Below are 13,491 nucleotides of genomic sequence, written 5' to 3' on the forward strand. Positions count from 1 at the left end.
AAGCAGGTGAAACGCTAATGTTAATATTATTAATAATATTCCATAACTTTGAATAAATGTTTAATTTTGTGTAAGTGTGTATAATGACTAATTCAAGGTAATTGAAGAAAAAGCATTTACATTTTACACCCTTTATATTTTAGTCACTAAAGCGACTGTAGATTTAGTCGACTATATTCTTTCGTCGACTAAAACTAGACTAAAACTAAAACTATCCAGATGACTAAATTATGACTAAAACGAAATTACATTTTCGTCAAAACGCTATGACTAAAACTAAATCAAAATTTGCTGTGAAAATTAACACTGTTGCCAACTGGATATGTTTGTGCAATCGCCCAACCTGAATAGAGATGGCTACAAACATCTCAAATAATTCCTGCACTGTGCATAAATATTGTTTTGTGCAACTTGTGACGTTTGGGTTGAGTTCGGTGGTGAAGAGGAGGCAGCAAACATACTTAGCAGACAGTCAAAAATGCACAACCACACTGGTACTGGAAATTCCACAGTGTTGTCCTTTAATAAACATATTCTTCACCAACCTTATAAAGCCCGGCTGAACAGCTGCTGCATTATCATACATGAAAATAAGCAGAGTTCATACAACCCGTAACATTACTAAGAGTTGGGGAGATAAAAAAAATAGAGGTCCGCCTCGATCCATGCGTCCATCTGCCAAAACGTTTCTCCCACACTCTCTGCAGAGGAGCGGTGGCGCACACTTGGCGCACTAACAAAAGCTTAGACTGTCGTAAAGACACCACACAGATACGACTGTTACAAACTCCTCATTTCCCTTAACTTGTAAAGCAGACACAGGGAGTGTGAAGTGAGTGACCAACAGCCAAGTGGGCACCAACTGTCATGTAACACTGTGGCAGGCAAGGAAGAGGACCCCAATGCAGGATACACCAGAGGGAAGTAAAATTTAAACTCAGCTTTATTTGCTAGAGTGCAAAAAGAAGGCAGGACTGGACAGGACCAGCGGCATTAGCTTCAGAACAAACATAATAAACTTGACTTGATTTCCAGGTACAAAGGCAAAAAACAAACAAACAAACAAAAAAACCAGGACGCACACAGCGCAACAGAAGGCAGCATAGGCCAAAACAAAGTGCACAATGACGAGGACGTGACAACAAGCAGAGGAAACACAGGACTTAAATAAACAAGAGGGCTGATGCAGGGAGTGGAAGCAGCTGGGAACACAGGTGAACCAAATAACACTAATGACAAGGGGGAAGCAAAACAGGACACAACACACACACAGGGACCAGAAGACTATCAAAATAAAACAGGAAGTCAGACGAGGAAAACAAAGATGCAGACTAGACACTGAACATCGGGGAACACAAGGAACTAGAAATAAAAGCATACCAAAAATATATACAATACAAAACAAAGCATAAACCAAAAACACATAAGGACCCAGGACCATGACAGAAACTTTCTTTTCTGTGACCTCTGCCATCCATCATCCAAACACAAGCACAAAAACACACAAGATCTTTTAGTCTTGTTTAACCATCAGATTTGTACATTTTTCCTTCAGTTTTCCAGGGACAGACGTCTGTTTCAGTGGTTATAGTGCAAACAGGAATAAATACATATATGCATTATAAGAAAAACAACAACACATGACTATAGCAAACCCCAAGGCCAAATCTGTTTGATAAAAGCTGTTTTCTTACATGACTAAAGCTCATAAAGTCTCATCAGTGTGATCCATATAATTCTGGGACTCCAAAGATCTCATCTGTCTTTCTTCTTGTGAACCTAAGCGTCCCTCACACTGAGCATCTCTCTGTCTCTCCTGCTGTTTCCTTCTCTGAGCTCATGTGAGTATAAAGCGACTCTCATTAGCACACAGCACAGCCCAGTGAGGTCCACTCAGCATTCATTAGGATGCTGTTCAGCTGAGACGCGACATCTGGACAGCAAAGACTGAACACTCGACTGACGGAGCATCAAGCTCAGTGAAATCAGGTTTCTATTGTTGGTCAGAGATCTGGGATGATCTCTGGCCTCCCACGTGTCACGCTGATCACTGAGGTGTTTCAGTTATTGATCTCAGAAAGCATCAGCGTGGCTTTAAACTAAACCCTCCTTCAAGCTTTGAACTGATTTCCCTCTTTCCTCATCGGTGAGCATCTCTTTGTAAAGAAATCATCCATCACAGGCACGCTGAGCTGTCTTAGCTGTTTTACTCTGAAAGTTGCCTACTCATGTGACCCTTCAAATTCAGTAGCATCAGAGAACTCGAGGCCATCAATCAGTTTGTAGTGGATTTTAGAAACTTTATACTCGGGGTGTTTTAGGGGAGGTGACTTTTCTGGTGTGAGGACAGCAGATTCGTTGCAGTAAAAATGTGAGCTTTGGTTTCTATTTTTGTTCTGGACTAAAACACAGTAAAAATATTTGCTTGTGTGTTCAGCATGTTCATTTTGGCCTGATTTTGGACCTGCAGCTTCCACGGTGGTTTTCTGGACACAGGCACAGCACTGTTCGACCTGCCGGGGCGTTTCCCGATGCCGCGCTGCCACCTGAGCTGCTCGCCTTACAACGCAAATAACCACAAACCAGGTCGGCAAGCAGCGGAGGAAACTCCCCGGCAGCCAAATGGTCAGGAGGGCAGAAAAATACACACAGCACAGGGATTTGTTTACAGCTTCACCTGCTTCACATTCCTGAAGAAACTGCTTTCTGATTGTCTAGGGGTGGGGGGGTGGGGTGGGGGGGTGTCAGCCTGCCAAAAACTTCTCAACACTCCATTTTACAGTTTGGGCTCATCTTAATGTTAAAGCCTATGATAATATACATGTCTACATACCTTTGACCACTGCATGTCATCACGACTGACTAAACCCACGTGTGTGTGTGTGTGTGTGTGTGTGTGTGTGTGTGTGTGTGTGTGTGTGTGTGTGTGTGTGTCACTGAAAGGATGAATCTGAGATTCACATCATGTGGTTGAAGATGTTTAACTGAGTTGAAGCTTTAAAGACTTTCTCCTCATCCTTTAATGAAATGATTCCCACAGTGTGCTCATTTACACTTTATAATTAAAGTATAAAATCAGTTACCTGAACAGATTTTAACATTTTAAACAGGAAAATATAATTTTCAAAATGTCACCTTTAATGCAACTTAATCCTATAAGATAAACTACTGGGGTCTTGTGATCTAATTAAACATTTCTTAGTTCAGTTTCTTCAGAAATTAGGATTGTTGATTTTCTGATCTTGTCTTCCATCTGCTCATTAGGAGATTTAAGTAGGAGAAAAATTAGCAGCAGTAAAAGCAAAGATGGAGAATCAACCTGTTGGAGTTATGGTATAAATTCCATTCTGTTTATTATAAATTATCATATCTTCTGTTTGTATATTTTCTATAAGTTGTTTTATGTACATATGATACTGTTGTTTTTATGTTTGAAATGGGAACACGTGGTGACATTTCTTACAAAGGAAGTTGTAGTTACCTGCAGGCTGTTTCAAGCCTGCAGAGAACACATATAGGATACGTGTCTCGTATACGCCATGTTACATGCGCACATGTCACAGTATGCTTACGACCATATATGGTAAGGAAAAAGCCAAGAATGTTGTTTATTACATGCTGTAAACTGCGTTTGGTGTAACCCACGTGATCTTATTGTGAAAGTCCGAATAAAAGCGCTGCGCAGGAAGCGGTCCTTCAGGACAGATAACTTCCGCTCAGCCGCGAGCTGAGTTCAAGGAACGGATCTCTCCTCCTTGCGCAAGTTCAAAAGAGTTGTGTGTTTGTTCTCTGAGTTCTTAAAATGATCTGAACCTATCACAACCCAAATATCAAATTATCAGAAAACCTTAGCAAACCCAAAGGAATGCTGCCATAGGCCTAGGCTGCTGGGGGGTTCCCATGATACACTGTTTCTTTTCATTCACCTTATTTACTCTGTTTATACTCCACTCTACATTTAATCATTAGTTATTATTAATCTCTGACTCTCCCCCTCTCAGCAGATGACCCCCCCCTCCCTGAGCCTGGTTCTGCTGGAGGTTTCTTCCTGTTAAAGGGAGTTTTTCCTTCCCACTGTCACCAAGTGCTGCTCATAGGGGGTCGTTCTGACTGTTGGGTTTTCTCTGTATTATTGTAGGGTCTTTACCTACAATATAAAGCACCTTGAGGTGACTGTTGTGATTTGGCGCTATATAAATAAAATTGAATTGAAATACTGACTTTTCCAATTGTGTGATGATAAGAAAGAATAAAAGGAATATTTTTCTTTCCTAATAAGAACACCTGGTGAACATTACATTCCTCAGAAATATCACCTGAGCAACAGCTGATCCTCTGCCTGAGTAGCAGGATTAAAGGCATTCAAATACTCCTGTATTTTATAAACAGTTATTTTAATGTCTTTAACTGCCGTGAAGCAATTACATTATTGAAGATTAGCGAATGACAGCACAGATACACGAAGCTTCCAGTGTAAGCAGATACAGTTCAGCCAAAGTGTCATAAATGCAAAGATTTGAATGTTGTTGAGATGCATCCATTTCAATGTGTTCTGGCTCTGCTGTTTGAGCCACAGAGATTATTATGAACTCCGACCACATAATTTTGCAGCAGCAGCAAACACCACAGTGGACGAGTCAGGGGGTAAATGTATGTGATTCAAACAGCCTGGGTATCTGAGTTTAGGTTCAGATTGAGACCCCTGCAATATGCTGATGAGGATCATCACAAAGACAAAAGTATGAATGTGTGTGTGTGTGAGAGAGTGTGTGTGCACTGGGCTTTCAGGTCTTCAACTCTCATCCCTGGAGGGTTTAGGGGCTCTGCAGGACACTACTTAGCCTTTAATGAGCCTGCTCCTCGCTCAGTGTCTCTCACACACACACACACACACACACACACACACACACACACACACACACACACACACACACACACACACACAACAAAGCCACCACAGGGGCCTGCTGGGGTTTATTTAACAGGGTTTCCCCTAATAGAGAGACAGCTGCTGGATTTCACACTCAGTTTCCTGCTGTGAAATTCAGGGAAACAACAAGTGGAGAAACCCTGTGGATCATCGGGAATTTAATGAAGAAGAGTTTGTGTAATAAACTTTTGGCCACATGAAGAAGGTGGAAATTTCATCAAATATAAAATAAGCCTTTCCTAATTCACTGCAGAGGCTTTAATGTAATTATGGCCACAACATGGACAGAAGGGCCATTTCAGTCAGACTGCATTGTTACCACAGCCTAATATGAAGTGTATGCATGTGGAACAATGATGACATAGGTAACAATATGCATGCACTTTGGAAACGGAAATATAGTGGAATGTAATAGCATTTCAAGCTATGAGAAGGGATTATCAACAAAAGATCGTGAAAGCTACCTGCAAAAATTAACTTTGACCACCGGCAACAGACTTCCCAATCCTTATGGTACGTTAGCAAGTGGCCCAATATCCAGTGGCCAGATATATACATGTATTTGGTGGAGAAACCCAGTGTATACACCAGAGTGAAGTTACGTGCATACAAGTCACTGGATGCTTGTAATGTTTTGCTCTAACTGCATTGATGGGACTCTTATTTTGAAACACCTATTTACTGAAACCGGATGTACCACCACAGGCTGGGGGGTTGACGGTGTTTTGGAGTTGCCAGTGAGGCTTTATGTGATGAGGCTAAAAATAAGGAAAATAACTCCCGTCATGATATACCGGTGAATTTATTAATAAACTGACAGACACAACATGGTGTCAGAGTAGATTACGGACCCACGTGCAATACTGAAAGGGTAGTATTTGATCGTTGGTAAGAAAGAAGATGGAGGCTTTCGGTGTTCCAACTCTGTGGATGGACTGAGATTCACCCAACCTACCGGATGCATGGCGCAGCTTCAAACAGCATGCACAGCTAATGTTTAAGGAACCACTCGAACAGAGAACCAAGGAACAGAAATGCAGTTTTCTCCTGCTGTGGATTGGAGATAAATGCCGAGACATAAGCAACACCTGGACTATATTGAAGGACAAAGCTAAGTTGCTCAAAACCTATTACGACAAATTTACAGTGTACCTCATGCCCAAATTCAACCCAATTGTTGCCAGATCCAAGTTCCATCAGAAGATGCAGAGTAATGGTGAATCATTTGAGCAGTTTGTCACTGAGCTTAAGCTCTTAGTCAAAGACTGCAGCTACACCAATAATGCCGCAATGGTATGGGACCTTATTGTTTTTGCCACAAACTCCCCAAAGGTATGGGAAAAGTTACTGAGCCAAAGCCCAGAGCTAACACTAGACAACACTATTGACATAGCCTGCTCCCATGAGTTAGCACAGCTACAGCTAAAAGGTCAGGCTCATGACAACCAAGGAATATATTCAGTGGATAAAAGAACAGCAAAACCAGGCTTCGATCAAACAAGAAGACAAAAAGAAAACCAGAAATTACCCAGAAAAGGCTGTGGTGCTTGTGGAGGTACACATAACAGATAAAGAGAGTATCCAGGAAAAGGAAAACAGTGCTTAAAGTGCAAAAAAATACAACCACTATGCCAAAGTATGCAGGTCCAAACCTCTAACTGCACCAAAAACTGGACACAGAGAGTGAACACTATAAGAGAAACTCAGGAAGTGTTACACTCAGAGCTGTTTGTAGACACCATCACAGTGACAGAAGAGGACATGGACAGCACATATGCAGAAATAAGTCTGGGACAAGATGACATGAAACTAACAATCAAGTTAGACACAGGAGCACAAGCAAATGTAATACCCACAAACGACTTTAAAAAGTTCATGCCAAAAATGACTTTGAAGAAAGAGAAGCACGAGCTGTATGGATATGGAGGACACCCGCTCAAGGTGACAGGGTACTGTTCCCCTTGTCCACAGATACAAAGACAAAACAACAACACAGAGATTCTACGTCGTACACTGATATAACCCACCCATCCTGGGCTACAAAGCCTGGAAAGCCCTCAGACTCAAAAGACGTATATGCAGTCTCCACCCCAAATAACACAGAAACCACCAACCAGTCAACTGACATACTGAAAGAATACTCTGATGTTTTCAAAGGTATTGGTGCTTTTCAGGGTGAGTGCAGTTTCAGAATTGTAGCACCAGTGGTTTGTCCCCCAAGGAGAGTACCTTTTGCTCTCAGATCACCTGAAACAGGAACTAGAAAGCATGGAACAACATGGCATAATACGTAAAGGAACAGAGCCAACACAGTGGGTGAATGCACTCGTAATCTGTGAGAAACCAAAATCACACAAGCTTCGCATATGTTTGGACCCAAGAGCTTTAAACAAAGCAATAATGAGGCCACATTATCCCCTCCCAATGCTCGATGACATAACCTACAAGTTGGATGGAGCAAAATATTTTAGCATACTAGATGCTAGATCTGTTTACTGGGCCATCAAACTCAGTGAAGAATCATCTCTGCTCACTACCTTCAACACCATCTTTGGCAGGTATCACTTCCTCAGGCTGCCTTTTGGCATTGTATCTGCCCAAGATGAATTCCAAAGGAGGATGGATGAAATCTGCGAGGGCCTGGAAGGAGTGGATGGCATCATTGATGACATCATTGTGTTTGGGAAAACAAAAGAGGAGCACGACCGCAACCTCAAAGCCACGCTCAACCGAACAAGAGAAAAAGGTCTAAAACTCAACCCAGACAAGTGTCGCATCTGTGTCAGCAAAATCAATTACTTTGGACACAAGCTCACAGCAAATTAACTTAAGCCAGATCCCATGAAAGTGAAAGCAATCCATGACATGCCACCACCAGAAAATGAAGCAGAACTGGAGATAATCCTCGGCATGGTGAATTATCTTGCAAAGTTTGCACCAAAACTCGCCAAAGTGAACTTCTCCGACACAATAGATCAGATGAAGGTGTGTATTTTCTGTCTTTGTTTTTGTTGCTATAATGTAGGGGGAATCCCCCTGGACAGCCCCTTTTTCTATTTTTTTCATTCTGTCAAGTCTTCCATATTGAGCAATTGCTTTTGAAAAACTCGCCGAACTTAACGTGTCAAAAACACTGATTTAAGTCTTATATTTTACTAGCTTGCACTTCTTTTACAAACACATTTTTGAATAATGCAAAGTATCTTTATTATCTTTATTGACAAAATTACAGAAAATATCGAGATATTATTTTTTGTCTATATTGCACACCCCTAGGTGCTACCATCATGTAAAAAAGCCGACCTGTTGCATATGCATCAAAACTTCTCAATAATATGGAGCAAAACTATGCTCAAATAGAGAAAGAACTCTATGCTGTCTTATATGGATGCAAAAGATTCCATGAGTACATCTACGGACGACACGTGACTGTTGAATCTGACCACAAGCCACTAGAGGCCATACTTTGCAAGCCACTAGCACTTGTGCCACCACGTTTCCAGTGCATGCTGACGCACTGCAACAGTACAGCTTTACCTTTATCCACAAACCAGGGAAGGAGATTCCAGTCACTGACACACTGTTGAGAAAATCAACAGATGATGAGGACAGCTCACTAACTGAAGACATAGAAACTCCAATACACACCATCATCAGCACCATGCCAGTGAGTACGGAGAGACTGGCCGACCTCAAAACAGCCATGGTTGAGGACGAGCAGTTGTCCACTCTCAGAGATGTCATCCATTCAGGCTGGCCAGAGACAAAGAAAAAAATGCCCATCACTCAGTGAATACTGGAACCATCGCAGTTAAATCACAGAAGCTGATGGAATCCTTCTTAAGGGTAAAAAGATCCTCATTCCTCACAAGCTCGGACAGGAGATGCTACAGTGCATACATACAGGGCATTTTGGAATGGAGAAGAGCAAACATAGAGCAAGAGACATAATGTTCTGGCCAGGTATGTGTCGACAGATTGAAGAAACTGTAATGAAATGTGGCATATGTCAAACACATCACAACTCCAACCAGAAAGAGCCCATGCTCTCCCAGGAAATCCCAGACAACCAGTGGCAAACTGTAGCAACAGACCTGTTCACCTGGAACTCTGAGACCTACATTGTCATATGTGACTACCTGAGCAGGTATTTTGAAATCAAATGCCTGCACAACACCACTATATCAGCTGTGATCCACAAGATGAAAGGTGTGTTTGCCAGGCATGGGATTCCTGAAAAAGTTAGGCCATGCTACAACGCCAGAGATTTTAGTCAGTTTGCAAAAAGATGGGGTTTTCAGCACATTACTTCAAGCCCATGTTATCCTCAAAGTAATGGTATTGCTGAAAAAACAGTCCAAACTGCAAAACGTATTCTGACAAAAGCCAGAGAAGATGGAAAAGATCCTTATCTTGAATTCTTAGAGTACAGGAACTTGTTGATGGACTGAAATCACCAGCCCAACTCCTCATGAGTCGCAGGCTGAGATCCATTCAGCCAAAACAACAAAACAGTTGCAACCTCACATAGCTCATCAGTGCGTCACAGAAGAAAGGATTGCCAAACCCGTCACAGAAAGTAGTATGACAAAACTGCAAGACCATTACCCACGCTGCTACCAGGAGCATCTGTATATTTTCAGCGGGAAGATGGACGATGGCAACCGGCTACTGTCACAGGACCAGCAGAAACACCACAGAGCTATCACATCAAGACCAGCGATGGACAGGACTTCATAAGAAACAGGCGACATCTCAGAACAGGAAAACACACCAGCACTGAACCAACAGCAATCAGAAGTCAACACAAATGACGTGGCACCTGGAGAGGAGTGGTACAACCAAACCACACCACTCAAGTGTGTGAGCAGAATCCTGTTGAGCCACAGTTTAGAATCAGACATGGACGTGCCATTAAACCAAGGCAGATCCTTTGGTGTATGTTATTTTTTTTTGGTTTTATTCATTTAAATGAAACGGTTGCAGCTGTAACAACAGAAATTTCCCTCTGGGATCAATAAAGTATTCTGATTCTGATTCTGATTTTGGCATACATCTCAGGTATAGGTAAATTTCACTGTTTCTGTTTTTTGTTGCTGTATTGTGCATTGTGACAAATGTTTTACATGCACTATTTTCATTGAAGGGAGATGTAATGTTTTGCTCTAACTGTATTGATGGGACTTTTATTTTGAAACACCTAGTTATTGAAACCAGATGTACCACCACAGGTTCGGGGTTTGACAATGTTTTGGAGTTGCTGGTGAGGCTTTATGTGACGAAGCTAAAAATAAAGAAAAGTAACTCCCGTCAGGATATACCGGTGGATTTATTAACAAACCGACAGACACAACAATGCTTACAATTATGTTGTCTGTGGCCATGTACTGGACGTCAAATATGGTAAATGGACTAGCTCTTATATAGCGCTTTTCTACTCAGTATGAGCACTCAAAGCGCTATTACAACATGTTTACATTCACCAATGCACTCCCATTCATACAAGCACTTCCATGTTTGCTAAGCGCTTTTTAATTAACTATCATTCACACACATTCATACTCCGACGGGACGGTCGGAGAGCAACTTGGGGTTAAGTATCTTGCCCAAGGATACATTGGCATGTAGCCTGGAGTAGCCAGGAATCGAACCGCTGACCTTCTGATCAGTAGGTGACCTGCTCTACCTACTGAGCTACAGCCACCCCAGACACAGCCTCAGAGTTTTGTGTCTTGAAGGCAGAAGTTCTTCCAAGTCAAAGACAAGGAAACACGACCTCTGTGTATGAGGCTTGTGTCACTGTAAACAAGTCAGAGAACTACGTCCTCACAGTGGATTGTACCTGCATGGCAGCGTGAGTAATTTGTCAAATTGCTTTTCTAGCTTGCTAAGAGTTTTCCAGCTGCTGATAGTATTGATTTAAGAAGGAAAAAAATTTACTGTTCCACTCTACCATTCATGTATGGCTTTGCTCATATTTTTGACTGGCACTGCATATTGGAATCTATAGTGCCACTAAATATTAATTTAAAAATCAGGACTCTCTGAGTCCAGCGATGCCTCACCTGTAAATAGCCAGCCACACTACAGTTTAAAAGCCAAATAGCCTACCAGCTAATGCTGTTTACTTTAGATATTAGTATTTATCTAAACCTGACAAGATAAATAACTTTAACTTATACAAAATGGGCACTACAAATGTGAGCATTTCTGATCGTGTCCTCAGTCCAATTTTTAGCAATATATTTGATGGCTTGCAACCACACGTGCCTCCGGTTTCTCTCAAACGGCCGTGAGCAGTTCACTTCTGGTGCCAGTGTGCGTGTGTATACTTTTGATGACGTAGGCTGTAAAAGGGTTTATTGTTTTGCAGACACATGACCACAAACCATTTTGGAAGTGTGGTAACCCCGGTGACAATTTGGGATCAAGTGAAAAAAGCCCCAGTCACACAGGCGTAGAGACCAGTCTGCAACCATTTGGCAACCACTGCAGTGCAGAGGAACAACTTTTACTTTGAAGGTGAACCTTCTTGCAGACAAACACGAAAAACTATTTTTCCCTTGCATCCAGCAGGTATGTCAGGTCCAACATAACTTTGGAGCAATCACTGCCATGTGAAAAACCTCAATAAAAGTCTATGAGAAAAATGAGCCTACTGTCACCTGATCTCTGAACTCAGTAAACCTGATGAGTTGCTAGTTTCAAGCCTTATTTTGTGCAACATGATGCTGTGAAATTACAGTCACATCAGAGTCAAAAGGACCACAGAGCAGATTTATGGCCGGTTCAGGGTGGGATGCCAGTCTTTCTTACCTTAGAACGTCTTCGCAGTGGAGTGTTAAAAACAATGAAATCTGTCCACTGCAGAGACCTGCACTTCTAATGCTGCTTTTTGTTTTAGTTTGATGCTTTTTCCTCTTCTGGTGAACTCTGCTGACGCTCCTCTTTCAACCAATCAGAAATCTGCCTACACACAGCGTCACAGCTACACAATATAGGGATCGCGGGAATTCATCAAAGCACTACAAATTGGACTCCAAATCCATCCACGTTTTCTATCCAGATTATAATAATAGTGACGGTGCTGTGGAGGACAGTTGGAGGTTAGCAAGGCCCACAACAGAATAATGATCAATAATCTTCATTTAAAAGTAAATAGTTCAACGGTCCGAATGAGGCTTTTTTCTGTTTCTTCGGTGCTGATGGTCACATGTCTGCAAAGTTTGGGTCCGAACAGGAAACATCTGTACAGCAGCTGCATGTGGAAGCTGAAGGAGGACATGCGTATCTGTGTTCATGTTATGTAATCAGCTTCAGTCTGCAGACGCGCTGCTGCAGCTGACCCACACCAACCTCTGCTGTGTGAGCGCTCTGCTCACAGTACAGAAGCAGTCATCTTCAATAAGAAAGACTGCGGGATTAAACTCACCTCTGCTCAAACGTCACAAAAGACATTCTGCCTCAAAGTAAACTCGTGCTGCTACAGACTCACTGCAGGAACATTGTGCAGGCATGAACCACTCTGTAGAAACAACCTCACTAATTAATCTCCACAAAAATGTCAACAGGAGAGAAAAGACAAAAACTCACCCAGAGTGAAGTCCTGGATTAAAAAGAAATAGTGTTGTCTCTCTCTCACTGATAAACAATGCGACAGCTTTGTTTTCCTCTGCTCTGCTCACATGTTGTGTTAAGTCTGAGTTTGAGTCTCGGATTTCCCGTCCTGACAGCAGGAGGGCGGGTCCAGCTGGACCGCGACAGCCACACATGAGGACGAGGAGGAGGAAGATGCTGTGCTGTAACCAGACCACACCTCTGAGACTCAGTACAGCAGTGAGCTCTCTGATTCCAGCACATTCATTGCCGGCAGTCTTCGTTTTAATAAAAGTCTTCTAACTGGAGGTATACATGCACACCCTCCCCTGAGCTTTACTGTATGCAGACTTGAGCGGAACGGCCACAAATGTGCATCAGGACACATGCTGCAGAGTGAAGCTGCGCTCGGTCCTGCTACCACCCGTTCCCCTGATTTTAGCCTTTAAAGCAAGTTAAGTCCGAAGAGAAACCTCTGGGACACTCGGAGCTTCACAGCTCACATTATCACAAATATGAAGGCGACGCATCAGCGTCAGAGATTTTTCCTCTCAGGGATGGCTGCTGCAGAAACAGAGGTGATCGTGCTGGACTGTAATATGGAGTTACTGTAAGCACTGATGAAGCTTTGCACAGCTACAGCTGGTTTAACGCGCTCATAGTTCATGTAAAATCAGCTAAAGCGACACATTAGGTGTAGTATACTGCCCTCTGCCTGCTGCCCCAGTGTATTACTGTAAATACAAAAAAGCATATTTATGGTTAACTGAGACTCCGCAGAATAACTGAACTACGACGGAGTATTAGGGCCACATTTAGAAAAAAAATAAATCGTGCATTTTGAGAATAAAGTCAAAATTTCGAGAAAAAATTCAAAGTCGTCATTTCAAGTCAAATAATGGCCGCGGCTGCTATACCCTCTACAAAATGCCTTTGGTAGATGAAGCAACTTGATCAGCTGTCAC

At 42.3% G+C, this 13,491-nt stretch overlaps 1 protein-coding gene across 3 annotated transcripts in view; it reads right to left on the reverse strand.

Moving 5' to 3' along the window:
• Positions 1 to 12,655, reverse strand: part of LOC115774286 (T-lymphoma invasion and metastasis-inducing protein 2-like) — a 107,260-nt gene extending 94,605 nt beyond the window's left edge. For 2 of the 3 annotated variants that reach the window (XM_030721486.1, XM_030721485.1), the window contains exon 1: positions 12,524 to 12,655. The gene's annotated coding sequence lies outside the window, so the exon portion shown is untranslated. Of the gene's footprint in view, positions 1 to 8,578; positions 8,684 to 12,523 lie in introns of all 3 variants that reach the window. The other variant, XM_030721487.1, reaches the window with a different exon arrangement.
• Positions 12,656 to 13,491: the final 836 nt, after the last annotated feature.

The sequence above is a fragment of the Archocentrus centrarchus genome, chromosome 24, assembly GCF_007364275.1.
Source record: "Archocentrus centrarchus isolate MPI-CPG fArcCen1 chromosome 24, fArcCen1, whole genome shotgun sequence".
In the NCBI taxonomy this organism is placed as follows: domain Eukaryota; kingdom Metazoa; phylum Chordata; class Actinopteri; order Cichliformes; family Cichlidae; genus Archocentrus; species Archocentrus centrarchus.